The 12,032-nt window shown below is 29.0% G+C and overlaps 2 non-coding genes across 2 annotated transcripts; both read left to right on the forward strand.

The window, feature by feature from the left end:
- The first annotated feature begins 1,588 nt into the window (after positions 1-1,588).
- LOC113870557 lies at positions 1,589-1,669 on the forward strand. Its single transcript, XR_003505579.1, has one exon. It is a non-coding gene; the product is annotated as a small nucleolar RNA R160 (small nucleolar RNA).
- A 298-nt stretch (positions 1,670-1,967) lies between these two features.
- LOC113870562 lies at positions 1,968-2,045 on the forward strand. The gene has a single exon (XR_003505583.1). It is a non-coding gene; the product is annotated as a small nucleolar RNA R160 (small nucleolar RNA).
- Positions 2,046-12,032: the final 9,987 nt, after the last annotated feature.

Here is a 12,032-nt window from a genome sequence, read left to right on the forward strand (position 1 = left end):
GGCAGTGCTTACAATATGCAAGTCCGTGCTTATAATTGATGCATGGCTGTGCTTCCATTATGCAAGGTCATGCTTCGTTGAAGCATGACTGTGCATGTTCCTGATGCGTGGTCCTGCTCCCTGATGCATGGCCCTATCACTAATATATGGCCCTGCTCATATTACAGATTCAAAATTCAATGTTTTTAACTTCCAAAACCTTAGGGTTTTCAATTATTGAATCCAAAAACAATTATTCAACATCAAAATAATGCCAATCAATCATTAAAAAAATACCTAGGGTTCATGTAATTTGGAGAAAACTTTAACGGAGAACCAATCTTTTATGGAGAATCAACGAAATTCACAACCTTGCTCTGATACCAACTGTTAGATTTTTCTTTAATCCATTATGTAATTTCCATTATACAATGACTATTATGAAATTACCTTTTCCCTTAGAGATCTTAAATTACATTGCTCTCACAACACAATATATGGTTCTCATACAATTAAGGGTTTAGAGAGCACTAACCTGAATCCATTGTTCCTTGATATTACCTTTCTCTTTGATGTCGTTGATCCCTTGGTATTTTTCCCAACTCTTCCTTCTTCTTTCAGCTTCTCTCAGATAGTTGAGAGAAAGTTCATTTCTTACGTTTACTGTAAGCTCACTCAGATACCATGAAAGTGAAAGAATAGAGAATACCGTAACTCGTATTTGGTAATCGCTCTTTTATTTATATGAAGAGAGAGGGGAGAGTTTCCTTATAATTGTATTTACAATTACACTCTCAATGACTCTATATTTCATATTTAAATACCATCACATTAAATCATTAATTAGAGTCATGCTATAAGTTACATAGGCCACTATAATATAATTATTAAAATAATCTAACATTAGTAATTGAAAAAGAGCTTTTTAAGGTTTGCAAGATTGAAGCTAAAAGTTGGTTAAATGAAAAAAAAAAAAAGGTATGTATTATTATGGGATATGTATAAAAAACAATAAAATAAAATTGAAGCAACTCTTGAAAGTTTAACCAAAGAGATGATGAAGTCCAATTTATTTAAATAATTCCATGTCATATTAATTAAAATAATAATTACCAAGTTATATATATATATATATATATATATATATATATATATAAAGAGTTGATTTGGATGATTTTCACATTTTTCTCCAAACTGGTTTGCATCTAAGTTCAAAGCTTCAAAATTTTTGTTTAAGTTTGACACTTAACGAATCCGACTCTTTTTTATAATCATTTTGACGATAGTTTTTAAAAAATTTATAGAAATAAATAAATTTCTTAATTTTGTTAAAAAAAAGGGTAAAAAAAAATTAAACACGAAACCCTAAACAGCCATGTATATATAATGACGAAGACAATTGCAACGCAAATAAAGCCACCAAAAAAACATGTTGCCGCTTGTCTTGTTTAACACGACGCATGTAGTCCCTGACTTCTAAGTTTCAGGTTGTTGGGGGTGCAAAATTCAGTCATGACAATTGAAATTTGTGTTTTTGGATTAGGGTTTTTCCTTCCCCAATTGGTAAGTTTTGTTGCCAAATCATTGATTGATACTGTTCAGTAAGTAAAGCAAAATGATGAGGTCAGTATGTCTGAAACTGATGTGGATATTTATTATCTCATAAGGTCTTCAAAGTTCTCTGATTGCTTTCCTCTGCGTTGTTGTAATTCAATGGGTTGATTCAGTAGGTCCTTTACTCTGTCTCATTATTATTATTATTATTTATTTATTGATGTTAGGGTGATGAAGATTTCAGTGTTATTTTTGTATTAGATAGATAACACTTTGTATAATTTGCTGCAATTTGTTGGTTCAAAGAAAATTTTTTTTTTAATGAATTTTAGTTTATAGGGTGCATATTATGGTTTGGTTTTCAGCAAGTGTCTCTCTCAGAAATAGACGAGGAGAAAAAAAAAGAAAAGGAAAATAGGTGTTGTAGAAGGCAGAGCAAAATGATGAGGTTTTAATGTCTAAATGTGATGTGGATTCTTTATTCAAATGGTCTTCAAAGTTCTCTGATTCCTTTGTTGGTGTTGCTATTACCAATAGTGTTTTCTCATGTAACTGAGGTTTTATTTTTCATGATGTTTTAGGCAGGGAAGAGGAAAAGGGTTGAATAGGGAATGAAATCCTCGGTGATTTATCCCCAATCCTTCTATTCCTTTTATCTTCATTTGGAATAAAACCTTCAAACATGGGGAATAAGGTTTTATTTTTTATTACTTCGATGAAAAGCTTGATTCTCTTGAGAAAGTTGACTTTGTTTGTTTGATATTTAGTCAAGAAAAGGTAATTTGCACCCTTCCTTTAATATATTTGTAGGGTAGAGTTATTTTAAAGGCACATTTACACCCACAACAATGAACAAGTTGCCTTAAAACTTGATCATCTTTTTTTTTTTTGACAAAAAAACTGAACATGAGCACCAAAATTCTTAACTTGATGTCATATTCTCTCATGCATTTTTTAATAATTTTGTATTGTTTCATAAAGTAAATATTAATTATATATATATTGTTTTTAAAATATAAAAATGTATTAAATCTTTATTTAGTAATTAGAATAATTTATAAACATATAAGATAAGAAGATTTAAAATTATGAAAAAAAGACCCCGTGTTACCAACAACAAAGAGTTAGAGTTTAGAAGAAAAAACAAAAAAACAAAAACTCTCGATGACATTATTTTGGGCACATCTAATGATATCTCCATGGGTAACTTGATTTTATAATTGAGTATTTTAATTAATTTTTATGGACACCTGTAGGGCCTGCAACAATAGGAAATGGGTCATATATGTGCTTTTGTTTTGGGTCTACAATATTTTATAGTCTGCCTTACACTGTTAGGTACAATTTCTAACCCATGTAAGCATTATAAATAGAACATCACTAACACTTTCAAGTAGAATTTTTTATTTATAATTATTATTTTTCAATATATACTGATTTAGACCGTTGAATGCCTTTTTAAGTTTCTAAACTTTGCATCGTGTTAGACCAATTTCACCACCACTTGAAATAGATTTACTTGGGCTCTAAGTTGTCAAGGCTTGGGCAGATGAAATTTATTCTAAGAAGTAAATTCTTGTATCCCTTTTGTGTCTCCTGTATTCTGTTTGATGAATCTTGTGTCTTCTTTAATCCAAAGTTATTTATTTAGTTTAAATGTTACCTGCCAACCTTGAGAACCTGGTTAAATCTCAAACAAATCATATAAAATGTAGTGTATTACTACATCGTGAATTTGTACCTAACTCACTGTTAGTTAACATATATAGGAGAATTGGGTTAGACATCTTTAATGCACTTCCTTCACATATTGATCATCTTATGTATGAAGTTTGCAGGGATGCAACATTCAAACTAAATATGATTTAATACAATATTTGAAAGTCAGGCCTAAGTCATTTTCAAAAACTACCTCATAGAAAGAAAATTATCTAAGTTTTATAAGCAATAATCAGGCCATTTCCTTGACTAATGTGTCAATTCTCAATACTTATTATCTAATAGTCACATACCCAATTATAATAATAAAAAATGTCAATATGAATTCTTTTTTTAATAGATCATGAAGACTCGTCTTAAATGAGAGTGGTTTGAAACTTAACCCATATTTCTATTTCTAGTCAACTTAAACATGCCTCAACAAGTGAATTCAAGATTTTTTTATTTTTTTTATGAAAAGGGTGAATTCAAAGATCTTCCCATATGAAAGATGTTTGATCATATTAGGTGATAACAGTTTTTGTTTGGTCAACATGGATGGTTTCATTTGAAAGTTAAGACTAGGTTCGGTTTTAGTTGGATATCTCATGGCCCATAAATTTTTGGTCTTCGTAGAGCCCACACATGACTCTTGCAAATTCAAATTATGTAACAGCCCTAATACGAAACTTCTGATGATGCATTAATGGCCGAAATTCATTCACGCACAAGAATCCAAGCTAGCTAAGTTATCATGGCATTGATGATTAAAAATTCATTCATGCACCACCTTGACGATTCTTTGCACTCTCGATTAGAATTAAGTTAACATGGCATCTAAACTTATGTATGTGTGTGTATATGCACATATATATATATGTAACATTGTCTTCAAACCCATAATTTTGAGACATAATACCCAAATTATACAATAACAGTTTTTAAACAGAGTCTATAACAACTTTTATCAATTCTTTTTTCTTGAGATTGTTTGAATCTTAAAGTCATTTTAGACTCGGATTAATTTGAGTTGAGTTGGGTGTCCCATTTAAGGACATAAAACTTTCTCAAAACTTATTTTTTTCCAGGACTATCTAAAACCTTACATGAAATAATTAGATTCCTTACGCAAGCCAATTATCATTAATCATCAATCATAATTTTACAAAATAATATTGTGATGATTTCCATTATTATTTTCCCTATTTGTAAACAAAGTGAGATTTACCTTTGAATAATTCTCTACGCAAACGGTGGTTCACACAACTTCCAAAAAAACATAATAATTCTTCTGCTTTCTTTCTTTTTATTTTAGAGGAAGTACTCATTATTTTTAATGAAGTCCTGAAAATGGTTCACTAAACAGAAAATATAGCTACCTTTGTTAAATGCCCGTTGGCGTTTGTTAAACTTCTAAACTATTATTAGTTGATTATGGATCCCACCATAAGGTTTTAATCAAATCAAAGTAAACAAATTGTTGGTGCCAAGTACAGTGCATTCTCACCAACACTAACCTCTTCAATCATCATAACTTCATGGATGCAAAGGGGGTATTGGACCTTAAAATATCTGCAATAATTACAATGAGGATTTTGTTATTCTTTTTCCTTCAATTGATGTATTTTTTTCACCCTTGCCCCACCCTCTTAACAGAAAAGGCCACTGGAGCATTAGCTAAGGTAGAATTTAGAAAGGGAGAAAAAAAAAATTCAGAAAAGAAAAGAAAGAAAGAATCACTGCCTATAATAAATTTCAATGTATGTTATATAGAATACAATGTTCTCATTCAAGTATGCATTAAATTTTTGAATAAAAACATGGGAACTAAACTTGTCATTTCTTCACCAATATGTGCCTCATGTCACCTTCATATAAGCTCATAAAAGCGAGGAGGTGAGGCCATGTGAGCCCCCTCTTGAAGTAAAGGTGTTGCGGACACGTAGTTGATTGAGGTTTTGTGTGGCACATGGAAATGAATCCAGAGAAATCATAGATGAACTACACATGAAAAACTATTGAAGGATCTTTTAGAAAAGATACCCTCCAATTCCTTTGAAGAAGTGATTCTAAAGCTAGCACAGGATGTCACTATCCTACACCCTTTTAAGGAAAGTCCATGACATTGAAAAGTCTACACCTAGCACTCAATAATCTTAATCTAGAAGCCCTTTTGGATTTTAGTTGCTGCCAAAATATCCAAACAAACATATAGTCAGACTCTTTTATTTTCTCGGCTTACCTCCAAGGTGGATTAAAAGTGACAAAACCTGCTGTCAAAATAACACTGGTTCACCTTGATGAGAAAGATTCGTTTGAATGCACCAAAACCAAAAAAATAAAGGTGGGAAAAATGTTTGTGACCTTTCATTAGATGGGCTACTGAGATATTGCCCAAAGTAGATAAAGATCCGTGCTTTTATTCTTCAAATGATTCTTTATTTGACAATGATACTTGAATTTGGAGCTCATCTTGGACATGGAGTTTTGATTATTGAACCAACAATCATAAGATCATTAATTCAATTGATTGTACTGTGCACATAAAAGGATATTTAATATTTCACAAATTATACCAATCAATTTCTCTCCAAGTCTTTGAGCTTGAAACCGAACAATAAAGGTTATTTTGTAAAGCATATGGTCAAAATGATTATGTAGTTTCATAATCTAAAAGATAATGATGGGTGAGATTTTGACAGTGATCCCTAATTATGGAAAAAATCTGAAATTTGGGCAAATCTTTTTGTAGCAGATAAAACGAAGAATCATGTGAACAGAACATTCCTTCCAAGTCCAACCCATTACACTACAAGATTAATTAAAGTTTTGGGCAAGTCTTTGGACTAATTGTACAGAGCAGGTGCACTAATTGGTATGCAAAAACAATGAATGTACAGAAAACTAAACCAGAAGCAAAATTGGTAACGTTTCTTTTGTGGATATGTAATAGGCATTATATTAGAAGATAAGTTACGGTTAGAATTGCCATGTAGTTTAAATATGGTGAACAAAGTATTTTCTTATCAATATAGAAAAATGAAAAGCTGCAGATACTAGACAAGTTCTGAGGCAAAAAATACAGTACCGTAGGTTAGATAAATACTTGTGACTAAACAAATATGTCATAACATTGATTTCATTGTTCTTATAAATGGTACACTGTTGCCAATTAAGCATCAATGACATTGACACTAAGGCTCTACTCTCACTCGCTATCTCTATCTATTTTCAACACACCGACAAGTTTAGGCTTCCAAGTCCGAACCATAGTGAGGAAAATAACAGTAATTTGTATCTAATATCTCACATAAATTTCACAAGTTCTCTTCTATGCAGGTGGGTTGGTCATGGTAGGCAGCACAATTTAGGAGAAAGAGAAGGGCTAGATTTGCTAGTCTTTTATCCACCCACCATACATATATTATTTGAGTAATCAATTAATCACAATGTACAATTAAGCTAAAGGCTTATGTAACTGAGAATTGACATTTACCAAACAAAATGTCACATTTAAAGGAACTATGTATACCAGTTTTGTGCTAAGGGTACTCTTACCTATGCCTTATTGTCTGCTCTTTAATATCTTTTGATACTCTCAATTGCTTGCAAGGGACAAAGAGTTTGGAATTGCAGTACTCTTTTACCACAAAATTGCTCAAGCTAAGAGAAGCGGGTGAAGGGGTCCCCATATCTTACATTACTTTCACATGAGTGAGAGAGAAGTGAAAATGAAGGAGAAAGTACAGGAATAAAGAACCTTGCATTTTCTATAGTGCATATTCTCCAAATTTGAAAAGTTGATTTTCCAGTAGAATTTACATTGAGGCAAAAATGAGGCCAAAAAGGGATTGGAAAAAGTTTGAAAGTAATAATAATTCAAGTCTCATCATGCTGTGCAATCATGCATTCTGCATGAAATTCATCAAACTTTTTAAGGAATATGTATCATGCCATTTTGCAGCAAGGTAAAACCAACAGGCGTTTTTGTTTGCTACCATTCAAGGGCCCTGAGTGTCAGGTTTGTTCACTAATAAAGAAAAATGATAATATAACATGTCATTAACTGCGGTCACATCCATAAGGCCAAAAAGGAATAAAAAGGGTCACATCTACTAATGAACACTCAGGTTTGTTCACAAAGAAAGAAAATGATAATAGAATATGCAGTTAACTCTGGTCACATCCTATACCCAAAAAACAGCAAAGAAAAAAGGACAAACCTACTAATCAAGAATAAATTTTGATCAAGCTTAATATGATTATTTTCCTGTTGGATAATTATAAGTACCGAAAAATAGATGGAGAATGAGGTAGGCCTAAGGCTATTATCTATTTAAAAAGAAGTCCCAGTACTGAATCAACAAAAAAGTGCTATATCTGAATTAACCGAGAAACCTTGCTGCAACCCACCAAAGGATTTATGATGAATCATATCTTTACAAGGAATAATATCTTCAAGAAATTAAAAGGCAAAAGTCACCTTCCTTTGCATTACAAAGAATGACCAAATACTGTTTGTTATATTCACATCAATAATTTTGGTTTTGATAAAAGTGTTGAAGATAAAAATCACTGCAAAAGCATGTTTATATAATTGAAGCTAAGTAAGACGTACAAGTATATAAAAATGCACGTAATTAAAAGTTCCAAACATGCGTTTTTCAAATGATTATAGCACAAGAGTGAATGATAATTTTAGGACATAATCCCATCATGCCTTGAACCGTGTTAATTGTTACTATATAACATAAGCTATGTGGGGCCATAAAACGAAAGAGAGAAGATGTAATAATTAATTAACAGTCTTTGATTCAGGTTAAAAAATTGTAGGGCTCTGCTTAAGAGATCTCGAATCCCCAACTCCTATCCCACGTTGATTTGGATGAGATTTGGTTGCTTGCTATTTAACTTTTCCAAAAGCAGAGCCATGCCAACCATGAACCAACTCTCACTAGTCTCACTAGTTACTAATACAATATTTATTAAATTGATATACTATTTCTAAAGTGCATTACTTAATTTTTTTTTAACATGGCACCAATCAATAGGGCCTCCACATAATATGGCAAACCATCATATACAGGTGGCAACACCCAATTTGTTCAGTTCTTGGCCTTTCCCAAATACATAATGGGAGAAATGGTACTAAGGAATCAAATCCCTTTTCTATAAGGCTGCTGGCTTTTATAATATTTTCTTCCTTGGACTATATCCCTCTCCATGTCTGTCTATAGTTTCTCATACCATGTACTCATTTGTATGATACATACGAGATTTTCATATATTTAATGTAGAAAGAAAGTCTTTCCACTAATTTGTACGATTAACAATTTACCATGCCAGGTTCTGTGTGCAATATCCACTTTTTTGCTTCTCAGACATAAACCCCGACCGTACACTTAATAATACATATCAATGTCTATTGATTTAAATGGACAAAAACTTAATCCTTCCTAAGTAAAGTTTTATGTTCAAGTCATGTAAATATATCTTCTTTTTTTTTTGTGTTTGTTTATTTTAACTCAATCCACCAACAATGGAAGTTTACCCACTTTCTAAAAAACTAAAATAAAATTTCAAATACAGTGTGCTGGAAGGAAAAATTTTCTCTTTCCACTAGTTTGTATTAGGAAGCAAATAAATTATTACTTATTTAAATGTGCTAACTTGTCTTGATTAAAATCAGTTGATGTCTGATATGATTTTTTAATATCGAACATCTCAAACTAAATATTACATTTATTAATGTTAGTAGTACTGGATATTCTTAGCAATGTGCTGTTTAAATCTAAGGGTTGAGTACCTCACTTAGTATTAGGGTCTTACATATATACTAAACGGTGCGGTGACAGATTTCACTACTCTAATCCTTAGGTTTTTGTGAATACAGTTCCCAATGTGAGCTAATAATGACATGAGAGTAAAGAAAAATAAAAAGGGTCAGTCCATGTTTGTAAAAAATGGAGACATATTCATTTAAAAGTGGTGTATTCTTACCCTTCCCCTATTCTTGTAAGAGTTCTTTTACTTTCCCCACTGTTCATGAAGATCTATATGTTAGGTCCTATTCCTAAAAAGTTTCACCAAGTTAATGGATCTGGTTAAAGACTGGTGACTCTCAGTCTGATGTAGTAAGAAGCTGTAGCAAGCAAGCTGTTAAATTTAATGCAGTTAATTTTGCTCTGTTATTATTTTACTTTGTTGATTACTATTGGGTCACAACATGAAGGATTATGGAAAATTTGGATAATCAAATTTAAGTTGATTACATTAAAGGGAATTATATACAACATCTAAATAAAACTATAAATTTTAAAATTAAATTATAAACAATGGTTGCAACTTTAACAGCGAGAATGTTGAAAAAACAAACTAAATCGTTAAATTGACCTGAAAAATTATAAATTGATGAAACCAAAAATTTAAAAAATTACGTTTTATATTTTGTTTTAATTTAATTTTTAGTTCTCATTCTTAAAATTAAATTAAATCAAAACTACATTTATAATAAATATATTATTTTTATAGTATGCTTATATAAAATTATTTTTTACTAAATTTTATCACAGTATTATATCAATATATGATATATTACTTCTATTTATTTTAAACTTTAAAATTTTCTCTATCAATAATTTATTTTTTTATAATTTTAATTATTATTTTTTCCTATTTTTGAACAAATTTATTTCAATTTTTGAGCTATTACATACTCTAAATTTAAAAATATATTAAAAATTATATAAATAATTTTTTGAAAAATAAAATAATTTAATAGTAATTTTTTTTTAACCGAGATGGAAATAATATTCTGTGATTCACTCTCAAATTATATTCGAATCCAACTAAATTCAAATTATCCTTTTCAGGAAAAAAATTTGAATGAAACTGTAAACATCTTATTAAATAAAATTTTCTTTACTCACCTAATAATAAGGTGAATGCTGATATTGGAGTATTTATAAGGGGAAATAGATCCTTACGTAAATTAAACTAAATATTATATAACTTTGTTATTTTTGAGTATTTTATATGTGATTGACTCAATATGTATTATTGTTATTAAAATATAATATTGTGCTATTTGATAATTTAAATAATTTATTTTTTAATAATAATTTTATGAAATAAAATATATTTTAAATGTTTTATAGTTTTTTTTAATAATTGTTCATGAATATCCATGATCCTGTAGACGATAATAATTCTATTTATTTTCACTTGAGCACAAGTATGAAGTGAATATATTATAGGATCTTATTTGCAAGTGCAAACAGTGGGTATTTATTATCCGTATCACTATCCCTACCTCCACAACAGCTGTAAAAAAGAAAATTAATATTTTCAAGACAAAAAAATACAATGCTTTTAATTTTTAAATATTAAAGCTAATTTCGTAATTCCTAATGTTTTAGCTAAATTATAAATTTTATCCTCTAATTTTAGTTTAGATGTTGGTTTGATATTTTAATTTTTTATTCAATTGTTTTTCTACATTTCTTTTGAATTTTACTTTAAATTTTTATTTAATTATTTTCTAAATAAGTTTTTATATCAAATTTTATTTAATCTTGTTTTTTAATTTTTACCAATTCAGAAAATATTTTAAAATGTAATGTAAATGAAGTGCATAACAAAAATTATTATAAGTGATAATGATAGCCATACGAAATTAAATGAATAATAATGACTTTAGTAGTTATTCGGTGTTTAAAATGTAAAAAAATAATAGGTCAGTCAATTATAATTTGTGAGAAATTAATAAGATTTTTAGTGGCAATTTTAGAGTTTTAAATAATGGTTTGACGGTGAAATATAAAATATAAAATTAATCTAAAACATGGTTATTTAAAAACTTTTGTTAGATTAAGAGACAAAGTAAAACTAGAAGGAAATTGTAATAAAAATAATAATTTGAAAGATTAAATTGAATAATAAATAAATAAAACTAAAATTAAAATTAGAGAAAAGAATAATAATTCAATTTGATGTTTCTTGTGTTAAAATTCTGTTCATCGTGCTATTTTCATACCATTAAAAGATATTTGTTATGATAATGGTATATAATAATTTTCTATTAAAAGATATCCACAAATATAAAACTGAAATTAAATGAGAAAAATTATGCAGATAAAGGAAAGTTGATTAATTGCAAATTCTTTCATACCAACTTGACTACTATTTCTAAGAATATGACGGGGCAACGACAATTTATTTGTTGCTAAAGATAACTGTACTTATAATTATAAACTATATGCTTCATTTTAGTTTTCAACAAGAGAAATGTTATTTATTTATTGCTGATTCAGCTTATAATTTTTTCTTTTCATATAAACGTGATATATATTTCTTTAAAAAATCAATTAATATTTTAAAATATATAAGTTGCTTTTTTTACGAATAGGAGGATATATAAACTTAAATGATAAAATATAATAGCATTTTTTTACCAGTAAATGTGGAACTTTATCTTTGAAATTGTTATTTATTCACAATTTAGGCTATAAATTTATAAAAATTGTACAAACTTAAATTCTTTTTATATCTCATTTTAATTCTTCGAAAAGACTGACTTACTGTTAACTTTATAAATTGAGAAACTAGTTCGAATGATAATAAAATTGAAGTATTATATTATAAATGTAAAGATTGATTTAAAAAATTAAATTACTTATTTACTCATTTCATATTAAATAATACGCAATTAGAAAAATAAACCCTTATAAAATCTTATCGTATAAATTTTGACCTCAACAAGTTGAACTCTACCTTCTAAACTTAAAGCTCTTTTAACAAAA

The sequence above is a fragment of the Abrus precatorius genome, unplaced genomic scaffold (assembly GCF_003935025.1).
Source record: "Abrus precatorius isolate BTA unplaced genomic scaffold, Abrus_2018 Scaffold6, whole genome shotgun sequence".
NCBI classification, from domain to species: Eukaryota; Viridiplantae; Streptophyta; class Magnoliopsida; order Fabales; family Fabaceae; genus Abrus; species Abrus precatorius.